Here is a 15,638-nt window from a genome sequence, read left to right as displayed (position 1 = left end):
TGCAACTTGACTTCGACAGTTGACCGATGGTTGACTTTGACCATTGATCGGTGCATTGACTTCATGGATTACTGGATTAGCTGGTAGCTACTTCAGTTGGTAGGTTGGTGGTAGGCTTGGATGAGGGCCAAAAGGCGATTTAAGTAGGAATTTGGCCCATTATGTGGCATTTTTACTCATGGTACAAACAAATAGTTTCATCCAAACATGTGTTTCTCAATAAACTATATCCAACTCCATTGCACAAAATAAGATCAATCGATCACAAATACCTTTTAAATTTCAAATGAAATCCAAATTAGAGCTGGCAAACGGGCGGGACGGGTCTGGCTTGTGACCAACCTGCGGGTTACAGGTTAATACAAGCCTGAGCTCGCGGGTTGAAATTCTTCACGGGTGGTCATTTATCCCACCCGTGCCCGTCCCGGGTAAAGCTCGCGGGTTTACGGGTGCTCACGGGTTACCTGGTTTTTGTTGAGTCAACTCGCCAGAAATCGATTTCTGGGCTATTTCCTTCCATATTCAGGGCATCTAAAGTTCCTTTCCTACAAGCTACAACCTAAGTATCTAACATTCATCCAATTCATTTGGTATATCAATTCAAAAACTCAAAATTGCAAAACTAAACAAATTAGTCTTCTTAAAGAAACACAGACACAGTCACACAGATACTATCATAGTATCATACATTCATAACATCTCAACATCATCATCTTCATCATCAGCACTCATAACATCCTTGAAATGGTCTGGTTCTGGTAACTCTTGCTCTTGTACACTTGACATCCTGAAATGGATGGAGCGGCCACAAAGAACAAGTCAAAGAGTCATTCAGAAACATGAAAATTACATAAACAGAAATTGAAAAAATACATAGACAATGACATCCAACAAAACTATTATAGTACATGCATTTTCAAGTCACCCAAAACAATAACATCTAACAAAACAAACAAATCAAACAAATCCCCTAAATCTCTGTAAAGAACATAAAAAATCTCAAGACCCACATGCCACAACAGTAAGAAATTTAATTCAGTTAAAACTGTCATTCCATGTTTCAACAAGAATTCATGTGATAAAAAAAAAAGATGGAGACACCAATAAGCAGTATTGCAGTAACATTGTAAGACTAAGAGTCTAAGAGTCTAAGACCCTGACTTAAATCAAGAATTGCATTATATAAAACAACATCTGTCTGCAATTCCATTTCAACATCTGGTCTGCAATTCCAAATAACACTTTAGTTTTGATAATGATCCCAATTCCCAATACATGATTAAATGTAACATAAGATGGTAAAAATACTAAATACTAATTGATCAACTAAAAACTTAACCAATAAACCAAAGTTACCAAACCACAAATTAGACGAAATTTGTGCATAATAAACCAAAACTAATTGATCCCAAATTCCCAATTGTTAATATTCTTAAGGATTTCAACTAAAAACTTAACTATCCACAAATTAGACAAAATTGTGAATACCCATTGATTGGCTCACAGAAATCAAATCACCAAATCAACTAAAGCCTTTAAACCAAGCAAAACTAATGAGTAATAAAAAATTAAAGATTAAGAAAAAACCCTTTTTTGTGGTAACTGGTAAGAACTGAAACATCATGAAATTAAGAAAATTAAAGATTACCTATCTTCACAGAATCACAATCACAAGTTCACAACACAACAATACTAAGAATATTAAAGATTTGTTGGGATTCCTATGTAAAACCCTAGATTCCTAGAAGAAGAAAATAAAGAAGAAAACAAAAATTAAAATCTGATTACCTGCTAGCCTTGAATCTTTAGATATTTGTCGATGATGGAAAGATATGAGAATCATGAGATGCAGCCTCAAGACTCAGGAGACTCTCTCTGAGTCAGGGAAGAAGAAAAAAAGAGGAAGAACAACCGAAGTCGAAGAAGAATGATAGGAAAGCTTACGGTTTCCCCGTTTTATACGATGGAGATTTGGGTGACACGTAACTAGATACGTGTTTCAGTTTCAGCAGGGTATAAATCTACGGGTTACGGGTCAGACCGCGGGTTTCACGGTACGGGCCGGGTTAACCCGTTTCTTCACAAGCCACTAATTGTACAACCCGCGCCCGTCTTGTTTACTTACCATCCGGGACGGGTACGGGTTTTCACGGGACGGGACGGGCCAACCCGCAGGTTTTGGCTCGGATTGCCAGCTCTAATCCAAATTCATTGTGTAAATCTTGTATATTCCAGCATAAGCAAAGATGCTTACCACCTACACTTCTGCGGCGCTATTCTTTTGTTGTTGTTGCTTTCACCTTCAGGTTATGTTAGTTATAGTTTGAGGATCATGTTATTTGTTAACTCCTAAAATTTTAAAGTTATTTAGTATTTGGGTCACAATTTTTGGTATGTCTTCGTGTTTGAGTCCTAAGTTTGTCCAATTTAGGATTCGTGTCGTTGATCCGTTAGTCAACTAGGGATTCTATTCAAACAGTCAGGTAAGGTTAACATCTGTAGCTTCTGTCAGCTGAAGTATTGCCGTTAGCAATAGCCGTTACACGTGCACCTTAAATTTATGCGCATCAAAAATCAAGAAAAAGATGAACTGCAGTTACAAATTCACTATCAAAGGGGTTTCATTGATATTTAGCAAAACACTTCCATCATCACCATTTCCGTCATCTAGTTCTCCATGTAGTATATAATCATCATCACTACTATAGAAAATCACATTGGTGGACGCCACCAACTCCAAGAGCACCACCACTAAATCGATATAAGATCACCACGACTAATGATTGACCAGTAACGAAGTCTAATATTGTTCATCCAATATACCTACATTACAGGGATTCAATCTAATTTGAGGAAACTGAGATAAACCCTCTAATTGCACAATTTGGGGAAATTGAGTGAAACCCTGAAAAATTTTATTCACAGGCACAAGCTAGGATAGTTGAGCAATATTCAACATACCCAAATTCAAAATCGCACAAAACAAAACCCAAACATACCTGTCCAGTAAATTCCCTCGGATATCAACAAGACCTGAATACCTATCTTCCATAGTTGCTCTCTTTCATTTTTTTTTTTACAATAAACAATGTAATTCTCTATCTCGACTTCATTATCCACCACCACCACCCCACTATCCCTCACCACATCAACATCAAATTTATGATGCAAACATTTTTCCATAATCCAATTTTTTATTCTTTCTGCTCTGCACCATTAAATTTAGTTCATGCATTTGCAAAATTTGCTCTTGAACTTTCATGTATCTGGATGGTAATTGATGCTTACTCTTGGACTACTGGGAACTCCATGATCCCATTGAGAAATATGAGATCCGATCTTATTTTCGTTAAAAAAAATGTAAAACAAAACACCCGAGTCCCGACCATAATGACGGAGCTGGTGGTGTATTAACTGAGTTGCAAGCTTAGTAAATATATTAACTAACAGAAGTCAGATATAACTAACTGTTTGACCTAAATCGCTAGTTTACTTAGTTGACTAACGAGTCAACAAACCAAACACTAAATTGGACAAACTTAGGACCCAAACATTAAGACGTACCAAAACTTGTGCCCCAAACACTAAATAACTAAATTTTAAATACTAATATCATAAATATTTGCATTTAATCATCTAAACAAAAAACTTCACATGGTACTATACTTAAATTCCAAGGAATATTTATGGTAGAAGCGGGACTTACCTCCATCGCGTAGAGAATGAAAGAAGATAACCAAAAAAAGTGACATTGTATATCCATGGCTCCACCAAGATGATGTTGCTGTCACAAAAAACCATTTGACGGCCTTATAAACTTATCTATAAACCATGAAAGATTAGACTTCTTTTAACAATTTAAATAACTGACTCCCCCCAGAAAAAATATCTAGCACTTTTCACCCTACTGTTGCCAGTGATCATAGGTAGACCTTCTAATGATTGCCAGTGGATTTTTTGGTTGGCTAAAAATTAACCAAGCATTTCAGTATTCAAATAAATATTAGGTTCAAGTTAAACAAATCCTGACCTGCATATTGCAAGAAATCCAAGAAATCAGTGTAAATTTCTTGACCAAATGCCTTATACTTTAAAGACCCGGTATGGTAATTCAGGCTCAACATCACAATTTAGTATACTTGTTTCTGCATACACACCATTGACGCAAGAAAACTACTTAGTAAACATCTTAAAGTGTCATAGACCAAGCAATTGTTGAATTTTTGTACTTCTATATTCATTTCTAAGCTGTAGACTGTGCAGATAAATTAGGATTCATTCTAATTCTGCCCCTTTATAAAATCCATCACGACTTCTACAAAATGAAATAAGGCTACTCAAGAATCTATACACTCTGAAGAAGTATATGTAACTGAATTGGACACTACAGATCCCTATAACAACGTTTTTACATTTTTTTTTTGAACTCTCAAAACCTTTTGTTTATGTTTAAGTTTAGCTAAGACACATCAAAAATTTCATGTTCAAGTTTAACTATCAGTTTAAGTTGATTAGTTGCGCACCTTGATTTGAGCAGCATGTGTGACAACATGAGTTTAGGCTATTTGCTATATATTCACACTTTCACAGTCACTATTTAAAATAACACATTGAATACCGCTAATATTCGAAACCTTTGATCTGTGCAATAGTTTTTTTAATTATAGAACACATAACACACTATATAGATCAAAAGTAAACGTGCAAATGAAGATATCGACTTGCAAATGAAGATACCGATGTCATCTATTTGAAGCAAATCAATATAAAAAACAACTAAGGTATACTCTATTTAGAATTTTATAAAAATAATGATGAATGAAAAAGAAAAACCTCCACCATAGAGATGCCATTTCTATTCATATGAATACGTTTGTGCAGTCGAGATAAATATCAAACCATGGAGTAGGAGGTGAAACTTAACAGATTCAGGCTTCCCCCAGCTCCTCTTTCAGAGTACCATGCTCCCTGACATGATAACGTAAAAATGAAAGATCAAATTTTTCCCCTTTTATCTTCTTACTAGGAAACCAACAAAAATCAGGAGATTGAGTACCTACAGGTAGAAATGTGAATCCATAACATAGAAATGAAATGCAGCATGGTACCAATCAAACGTCTTCACGACCAAAACCAAATGGAAAAGAAAATTCACCTTTTGGCCGAATCAGCGTCAATTCCTTAAGTTTGGTAGGAAAAAAGAAACGCCTTCAATTTTCCAAGGATCTCGAAAGCTCACAGTGAATTCTCTCTATTTCTGTTTTCCCTTCATTCACTGCCGCAATATTCATGGCTGAAGAAATGGGGATTTTTGGGTCTAATATTTTACCTTTTCCAAAGGGCTTGTCCGAGTTATGGTTTGGCACGTTAAGTGCACACGCGTTATTTTATAATAGATCATCGTTTAATCTCGTTCGTTCTTATGTACTCACGATGTAGATTACGGTCAATTGGATAGTGGCTCCATCTAAGCCATCGTTTATGTATTTGAACTGTAGATAACCGTCGATTAGGTAAAACATCATTGTATCTCATAATATAGACTAGGGTATGACTCGTGCCGAATCTGGCTTTTTTGGCGTATATATCGGATATATTTCCTATTATATGTAATGTTGATTTGGAGATCATCGTGCTGAGTTGAAGGCCAGCAGCCTATGTCCCAGTCAGGCACTCATCTGTTTGAGTTTGTGATCAGCTGACTGTATCAGTTTTAATTAAAGGTTTGTGGAGAATTGACGGGAAAATAATGTAAATATGTAGGAGGGATAAATCTTTATTTGTGACAATCTAAAATTACATATATTTCTATGTGGTGATATAGCTGAAAATTAAGAATTAAGAACTACGCGACCAGTTTGACCGAAATATAAGGGGTATTATTAGTAACAAAAACCACAAACCACTTCCATGTTTGTTCTTTATTGGGAAACTCCCATTCCATTTTTTCCCAGTATGATTCCTATATATATGTAGTATATCTGTAGTATATCAGTTGTGTTTTATCTGGAATCTTGGGTATCATCAAGGAGGCCGATACTCTGACCAAGAGCTTCATATGCGGAATATTTGTGAATTTTCCCAGACAATCAATTCCTGTACAATTCAATATCCAGAGATCCATCGTTAAGTGAAAAAAATATGTAAGAAAAAATGATCAAAGCATTAAGCAAGCTGTTGCGTAAACCATCTTTCCCTTCTCTCTAACATCATCACAAATAATCTGAAACAGCATTACCATAATATTTTCATTAAATCATCTAAACAAACAACTTCACGTGATATGATTCTGAATTGCATGGAATGCTTAAGAGAGAAGCAGGACCAATCTCTAGTGCGTGAAAAGTGAAAACATTCTAGGCAGAAATCAGTTCCTCCCATAAAAATGATATGATTCTTAATTGCATGGAATGCTTAAGAGAGAAGCAGGACGAATCTCTAGTGCGTGAAAAGTGAAAACACTTTTTCGGGTATCCCATTTTATGATATATCCATTTGTATCCTACGGCTCTGCTAATAGGTAAAAAATAAAAGAAGAAAAAAACCAACTCACTTCTCTTTGTGAGTTGAATACACATAAAGACAATTCAATCTTGAAATTCACTATCGTCGCTGTTGTTTTTTCTCCGAAACTGTCATATATATATATATATATAAAAGCATATCCAGTTCATATATACCCAAAATATGAAGTATAAGATCTGCAAACCTGCACTGCAAGAAGTCGGTGGATCCTTATGCAGATCGTCAAAATTTTATTGGGTGCCGACGCCATAAACATGAACTGCTTCAACAAAAACAAAAATGCTTAAGAATAATTATAATCAAACTTGGTTGGGTTATAATTTGACAGCCAAAATTGAGCAAAGAAATAGGATACTTGGACCTATGTAGGGATAATTCAAGCTAATGGGTAAAAAAATACAATGACAGCTTTGAGAAACTACAAAAGATAGTTATCCGTGAACTAATAAAAAATAGTTCTCTACTGAATTCGGTAGCGGAACATAGGAAAGGAAAACAATGCTTCATGTGAAATTGTCCACGAAGCATAAGATATCTTATTTTAACGAATAACAACAACTAAAGAAATATCGAGAACGTACTGATTTTACCCACTAAATATATATATATCTTGCTTCTCTTCCCAATCGATCGAGGGTTTCCGTAACGGTACATTTATCAGCTCCAATCAACCTACAAAATTTAATAAAAATTGTTAGACTTCAATTACAAAATTGTACTTCAAACGGGAAATTGAGTAAGATTGGAGCATTAGATGGAAACTCCTCTTCAGTCTCAAATTCCAAAGTTAACAAAGAGACGCATAAAATTTGTACTTAAGAAAAAACTATGACTCATATGAATATGCATGATTTGATCGGTCTGTCTAATGTTACTACAACAAAATAGAAAAATAAGATGACAAAAAGAATATGCAGAATGTAGAAATTATTTGATCAGGCTGTTTAATACTGATTAATGAAAAATCAAAACCGAAAATCGGGGGAAAACAATAAATGATCCTAATTTAACAAATTCCAAATGGGAGAGAGTTATACCAAAGATCAATGGGTATATTGGACTCTTCCTCGGTTGAACCCAACAAAAATCCTTCATCCCCTAGAAACATTTCACCAGGAAGAAGAGAAGAAGAGTAAAGGCTTGTTCATTGAAACATTGAATCTCCACTACACTAAACCGGAGCAAGGATTTTATCTTTTTCTATCAACAAATGAGCAAAGAATTAGATGACCATAACGTACGCGTGCAGGACCTATAGTTGTGGTAAAGAGGCAAATACAAACCCAAATAGGTAGTTTACATACCCATAACGCCTGATTACCTTGTATATTTGATAACTGCCAGCCCATTGCTTGGAAATCAGAGGGTTTGAGATGCCATGTAAAATACTGCATCAAAGTCAGTCATAAAGGAAATGAATGGCTGACAAACCAGTAAAGATATATAGATCAAATGGTTGTCTTGCTTTTCATCAATGCATTGCTAAAGAAAACAAAAAAAAAAATGAGCTAGACTAAATTAATGGTTGTCTAATCTAACAGATAAAGAAAGACACGGGCAAAATAATCTACTTAAACATCTTTTTGATTCGTCCATTTTTACTCTCATTCTTTCTTCAAAAAGAAATAACTAATTCCGATAACATCTTAATATAAACAATTTTTCAAGTAAAAGCATAATCATTGCTAGATAGGAACACGAAGCAAGATTATAATACCATGTCTCCCGATTCCTTACGGAAAATCCTAACACAGAGACTGTTAAAAATCGAAACCTTACAATTAACCAACGAAAAATCAAATTAAAAATTGATAATCACGTACAAACCCAAAGTTTCTGTACTGTCTACACGGAGTTGTCAGTGATTATTTAAAGAGAAATCCTAACTCTGAATCAAACAAAAATAAAATTAAATTAAAGTTTTTTGAAAAGAAGAACCCTAAGCTTGAATCAACCTCAAACGGGGTGCAAAGTATATTCTCTTTTTCGATTCATCAATGGTTTTAAATATTTACATTTATTATCCAAGGATAACGCATCTGCATTAATGAGAAGAAAGCTTAAAGTAATTTGAAAAGTATTACGGGATGCGTAACCGAAAGAACTTTAAATTAGGGCGAGTAATCCAAATGTATTATTTGCAGGTGTGATTAGAGTGTAAGAATATGTGGCTAAAATCACCACCGTTGTTTATCTACCCAAATTGTAAATTACCAAAACACAATTTTCGCTCAATATGGACCATTCTTTATGTGTCTAAACTGTAGATAACCGTCCATTGATAAAAACACCATTGTCCCTTATAATACAGATATGTATTGCAAAGTCTTATATGAGATGTATATATACTAGGATATAACCCGTGTCGTAACGACACGGGGTTATGAGTTGTTCTGGTATTGATTATTTTATTTTTTCTTGCGAGACTACCATGAAATGAGCGTGGGAAACTTGGGGGAGTGGTAATCTTTCTTAAACTGAGCTCGAAGCTTTGATCGATATTATTAACATTTGCGGGATCGATTTCTTGTTATATGGTGATTAGGATGTCCATATATGAATATACACTGATATTTATACATCAGGGAGTATTTTTTTCAGTGATTAAGATATCCATGTAAGTGTGTACACTGGAACTCCACACAGATTCATTTATGATAATTGAGATAACCATCCATTCACAATTGTTGCAAATAATATCAACAAAATTGAAAACCTAAAGTCTCAAGCAGGAACTCGTAGAAATTCATAGTTTGATAAAATTAAATTGTCGATTACATTCCAAATTACAAATGTAGTTCAGTCAAGTGTAATTTTTTTCTAGATTCAAAAAGTTAAATCTGAGCTGCGAACCCTTCTTTCATATCCATGAAAACTGTTATATCTACATTAATTTTTAGAACCGCTGACAATTTTCAATGTATAATTGGCATGGTTATACATTAGTAATACTCAAACCCATGGTAAAAAAAATGGTTAATCGGTTGGGTTAATATAATTGACGGCCAGTCAGTTGATGGTCATCAAACATGTCATTTGCATAAATATGGTAATTAACATTCATCATTCCCTACAACTTTCTAATTGAGAGACGTTACATTGCACTATGAAGCCTCTTGTTAAAGAATGATGACAATACATTTGTGGTTTAAACTAACATATGAAAAACCCCCAGCTTACAGAATAGAAAAGAAGATAAAAATGAAAAACATTGACTCCTACAACATTCCCTTGGATATTAGTAGTATGAAGCGTCCTTGAATCTTTCGTAGCGGTGAAAAACGATGCACCTGATGAAGTTGCATACAACACATGCCAACTATGCTTTTCCTTGTAAATTAATAATACAATCTTGTAGTCTTATTAATTAAATAGTAAAAGACTCGCATTAAATAAAATTCCAGATCCAAACAAAAGAGATTTACCCCTCTAATATATGAATCGATAAATGATACATGTATAGGAGAGTTTCTCTTTGTCGGCATATGCATTTGAGACCTAAAAGTAAATAAGAGACCCTGTCTAAATACCAGTGGTATGAAAACTTGAAAATCGAACTGATATTACACCTTGACCTAAGAGTACATAAGAGACCTAAATTTCAGGCTTAGCAAGATGGTTAACTATGTATAAATAATTTAATATGATCTTCTAAGATAATAACTATTCTTGGTGTCAACTGCATATAATCATTATTTGACTATGCATGAAGAATCTAGGATAAACAAATACTCAATTTGAAAACCATAAAAAGGTTATAAGTACGAAGAGATGTAATTTCAAGGTTTATGTAATACAAAGAATTATAAGAATAACAAATATAATCAAGAAACGTCAATCTATTTTATTTATTTTTTGAAGGAAGAAAGCGGTAACCCTCTTAATTTCCTTAATATAGTAGATTTGTATACATCAGATTCAAGTACATCAAAAGTGAAATCCATGAGAAAATACAAAGATTTTGTATCATAAGAACAACTGTTGACTCATAATACATCTTAAGCATCAAAAACTTGAATTTCAATCTATTTGATACCAACATGTACACGACTCTAATCTGATTAAGAGTATGAACTCTCCAACGGCAATAACAATACAGTTAAGAAATGCCATTTATCGACCCAAATTAAGGGCATAATCAACGAAATCGTCATTTTCTTCGTCATTTATTTTTACTCCATGTAAATCCTATAACTTTTGGTTGAAGAAGTCAAAGTCTTATTGGACGATTCCCTGTCCAGAGAAAAATAAAAAATATTGTGTAAGAAAATATAAATTAAAAGGTATGGTATGGTTACATCGGATCAGTATCATTTGACTGCAAATGAAAAAACAAAATCGAGATAAAAAAATAAAAAATTAACGAAAAAAATAAAAGAGAAATTAAACTGCATAAATGAGACAAAAATTAGGCGTATGGCACCATGAATCCATGGATGTTAAAAAAAAATAAAGAGAAAACCTAACAACAATTATCTCAATCAACCAAAACAAAAGTGAATCATAACCGGGGAATAAAGTTGTGCAAATGATGAACCTTGGGGAAAAAAATTGATTACAAAAGAGATTAAGTTAATGGGCGTTTTATTTTGAATAAAAATAATGTTTGACATTAAATGGGAGGAATAACTCCAAATGAATGCACATTAAAAATCTGTTGTGCATGAAGAATCTAAGATAAATAAATACTCACTTTGTAAACCATCAAAAGGTTATAAGTGTGAAGAGATATAATTTTAAGGTTTATATGATACAAAGAATTAAGGGAATAACAAATATAGTCAAGAAACTTCAATCTATTTGACACCAACATGTACACGACTCTAATCTGATTAAAAGTATGAGCTCTCCAATGACAATAACAATACAGTTAAGAAATGCCATTCACCGACCCAAATAAAGGGCATAATCAATGGAATCGTCATTTTCTTCGTAATTTTTTTTTTCACTCCATGTAAATCCTATAATTTTTGGTTGAAGAAGTCAAAGTCTTATTGGACAATTCCCTGTCCAGATAAAAATAAAAAATATTGTGTAAGAAAATATAAATTAAAAGGTATGGTATGGTATGGTATTAAAAATAAACCTAACAAAAGCATAAAAATGACTACCTAGCAATCATATATCTGATCAGTATCATTTGACTGCAAATGAAAAAACAAAATCGACATAAAAAATAAAAAATAAATGAAAAATATAAAAGAGAAGTTAAACTGCATAAATGAACAAAAATTAGGCGTAAGGCACCATGAATCCATGAATATAAAAAAAAAATTAAAGATAAAAGCTAACAACAATTATCTCAATCAACCAAAACAAAAGTGAAATCATACATTGGGAATAAAGTTGTGCAAGTGATGAACCTTGGGGGAAAAATTGATTATAAAAGGGATTAAGTTAATGGGTGTTTTATTTTGAATAAAAGTAACGTTGGACATTAAATGGGAGGAATAACTGCCAAATAAATGCACATTAAAAATCGGTTGTGCATAAAGAATCTAAGATAAACAAATACTCACTTTGTAAACCATCAAAAGGTTATAAGTGTGAAGAGATATAATTTCAAGGTTTATATGATACAAAGAATTAGAAGAATAACAAATATAATCAAGATACTTCAATCTATTTGACCCCAACATGTACACGACCATAATCCGATTAGAGTATGAACTCTCTAACGACAATAACAATACAATTAAGAAATGCCATTTACCGACCCAAATTAAGGGCATAACAATGGAACCATCATTTTCTTTATCATTTATTTTCACTACATGTAAATGATGAACCTTGGGAAAGGAATTTGATTAAACTGCATAAATGAGACAAAAATTAGGCATGAGGCACCATGAATCCATGGATGTTAAACAAAAAACTAAAGAGAAAAACTAACAACAATTATCTCAATCAACCAAAATAAAAGTGAATCATACCTTGAAAATAGAGTTGTGCAAATGATGAACCTTGGGGAAGGAATTTGATTATAAAAGGGATTAAGTTTATGGGCATTTAATTTTGAATAAAAGTAACGTTTGACATTAAATGAGAGGAATAACTCCGAAATAAATGCACATTAAATATGCCTAAAATGTTGATTAAAAATATTAAACATGTAGCTCAATCTGGACCGTTCTTTATATGCCAGAAATGTAATTGAATAACTTAAATATGTGCCTCAATCTGAGTCGTTCTTTATATGTCCAAACTGTAGATGACCATCCATTGGTGAAAACACCATTGTCCCTTATAAATTATAGGCGTATGGCACCATGAATCCATGGATGTTACAAAATAAATAAAGGGAAAATCTAACAACAATTATCTCAATCAACCAAAACAAAAGTGAATCATACCTGGGAATAAAGTTGTGCAAATGATGAACCTTCGGAAAAAAATTTGATTACAAAAGGGATTAAGTTAATGGGCGTTTTATTTTGAATAAAAGTAATGATTGACATTAAATGGGAGGAATAACTCCCAAATAAATGCACATTAAAAATCTGTTGTGCGTGAAGAATCTAAGATAAATAAATACTCACTTTGTAAACCATCAAAAGGTTATAAGTGTGAAGAGATATAATTTCAAAGTTTATATGATACAAAGAATTAAGGGAATACCAAATATATTCAAGAAACTTCAATCTATTAGACACCAATATGTACACAACTCTAATCTGATTAAAAGTGTGAGCTCTCCAACGACAATAACAATACAGTTAAGAAATGCCATACACCGACCCAAATTAAGGGCATAATCAATGGAATCGTCATTTTCTTCGTCATTTATTTTCACTCCATATAAATCCTACAATTTTTGGTTGAAGAAGTCAAAGTCTTATTGAACAATTCCCTGTCCAGAGAAAAACAAAAAATATTTTGTAAGAAAAATATAAATTAAAAGGTATGGTATGGTATTAAAAATAAACCTAGCAAAAGCATAAAAATGAATACCTAGCAATCATATATCTGATCAGTATCATTTGACTGCAAATGAAAAAACAAAATCGACATAAAAAATAAAAAATAAACGAAAAATATAAAAGAGAAATTAAACTGCATAAATAAACAAAAATTATGCGTAAGGCACCATGAATCCATGGATATTAAAAACAATTAAAGAGAAAAGCTAACAACAATTATCTCAATCAACCAAAACAAAGGTGAAATCATACATTGGGAATAAAGTTGTGCAATTGATGAACGTTGGGAAAAATTGATTATAAAAGGGATTAAGTAAATGGGTGTTTTATTTTGAATAAAAGTAACGTTTGACATTAAATGGGAGGAATAAATCCCAAATAAATGCACATTAAAAATCTGTTGTGCATAAAGAATCTAAGATAAACAAATACTCACTTTGTAAACCATCAAAAGGCTATAAGTATGAAGAGATATAATTTCAAGGTTTATATGATACAAAGAATTAGAAGAATAACAAATATAATCAAGAAACTTCAATCTATTAGACCCCAACATGTACACGACCATAATCCGATTAGAGTATGAACTCTCTAACGACAATAACAATACAATTAAGAAATGCCATTTACCGACCCAAATTAAGGGCATAACAATGGAACCATCATTTTCTTCGTCATTTATTTTCACTACATGTAAATCTTAAAATTTTTGCTTGAAGAAGTTAAAGTCTTATAGGACAATTCCCTTTCCAGAGAAAAATAAAAAATATTGTGTAAGAAATTAGAAATTAAATGGTATCATATGGTATTAAAAAAAGACCTAACATAAGAATAAAAATGAATACCAATCATATATCTGATCAGTATCATTTGACTACAAAGGAAAAAACAAAATTAAACTGCATTAATGAGACAAAAATTAGGCATGAGGCACCATGAATCCATGGATGTTAAACAAAAAATCAAAGAGAAAAACTAACAACAATTATCTCAATCAACCAAAACAAAAGTGAATCATACCTTGAGAATAAAGTTGTGCAAATGATGAACCTTGGGAAAGGAATTTGATTAAACTGCATAAATGAGACAAAAATTAGGCATGAGGCATCATGAATCCATGGATGTTAAACAAAAATCTAAATAGAAAAACTAACAACAATTATCTCAATCAACCAAAACAAAAGTGAATCATACCTTGAAAATAGAGTTGTGCAAATGATGAACCTTGGGGAAGGAATTTGATTATAAAAGGGTAAGTTTATGGGCAATTAATTTTAAATAAAAGTAATGTTTGACATTAAATGGGAGGAATAACTCCGAAATAAATGCACATTAAATATGCCTAAAATGTTGATTAAAAATATTAAATATGTAGCTCAACCTGGACCGTGCTTTATATGCCAGAAATGTAATTGAATAACTTAAATATGTGCCTCAATCTGGGTCGTCCTTTATATGTCCAAACTGTAGATGACCGTCCATTGGTGAAAACACCATTGTACCTTATAATATAGATAGATATAGATCTTTATATGCCTAAAATGTGGATTGAAAATCTTAAATATGTAGCTCAATCTGGACCATTCTTATGCCAGAAATGTAATTGTATAACTTAAATATGTATCTCAATCTGGGCCATTATTTATGTGTCCAAACTGTAGATCTTCGTCCAAAGGGACAAACACTATTGTTCCTTATAATATAGAAGCTCAATATGGACCATTCTTTATATGCCAGAAATGTAATTGAGTAACTTAAATATGTATCTCAATCTGGGACATCCTTTATGTGTCCAAACTGTAGATATATGTCCAAAGGGAAAAACACCATTATCCTTTATAATATAGATCTTTATATGCCTAAAATGTGGATTGAAAATCTTAAATATGTAGCTTAATCTAGACCATTCTTTATATGCCCGAAATGTAATTGAATAACTTAAATATGTATCTCAATCGGGGCCATCCTTTATGTGTCCAAACTGTAGATTTCCGTCCAAAGGGAAAAACACCATTGTCCCTTATAATATATATATATATATATGTCCTTTACTTCGTGAATTGAACTTATATTTCATACATGCTCAAAAGTTAAATATATTAAGTTTTATGAACTAAAAGTAGAATAAACTATGTGAGAACTTTCACAGCATTGATCTACTCGTGGTTACACTCTTGTGTAATTACTGCATTA

General features: G+C 32.7%; 1 long non-coding RNA gene across 1 annotated transcript; it reads right to left on the bottom strand.

The window, feature by feature from the left end:
* Positions 1–324: 324 nt before the first annotated feature.
* LOC113293007 lies at positions 325–5,286 on the bottom strand. The gene is made up of 5 exons (XR_003332000.1): positions 5,156–5,286; positions 4,925–4,968; positions 4,031–4,145; positions 3,707–3,784; positions 325–787 (listed from the first exon to the last, which is right to left on the bottom strand). It is a non-coding gene; the product is annotated as an uncharacterized LOC113293007 (long non-coding RNA).
* Positions 5,287–15,638: the final 10,352 nt, after the last annotated feature.

Source organism: Papaver somniferum, chromosome 7 (assembly GCF_003573695.1).
Source record: "Papaver somniferum cultivar HN1 chromosome 7, ASM357369v1, whole genome shotgun sequence".
NCBI classification, from domain to species: domain Eukaryota; kingdom Viridiplantae; phylum Streptophyta; class Magnoliopsida; order Ranunculales; family Papaveraceae; genus Papaver; species Papaver somniferum.
The sequence above is the reverse complement of the archived record's forward strand: the minus strand, read 5'-3'. Positions and strand labels throughout refer to the sequence as shown.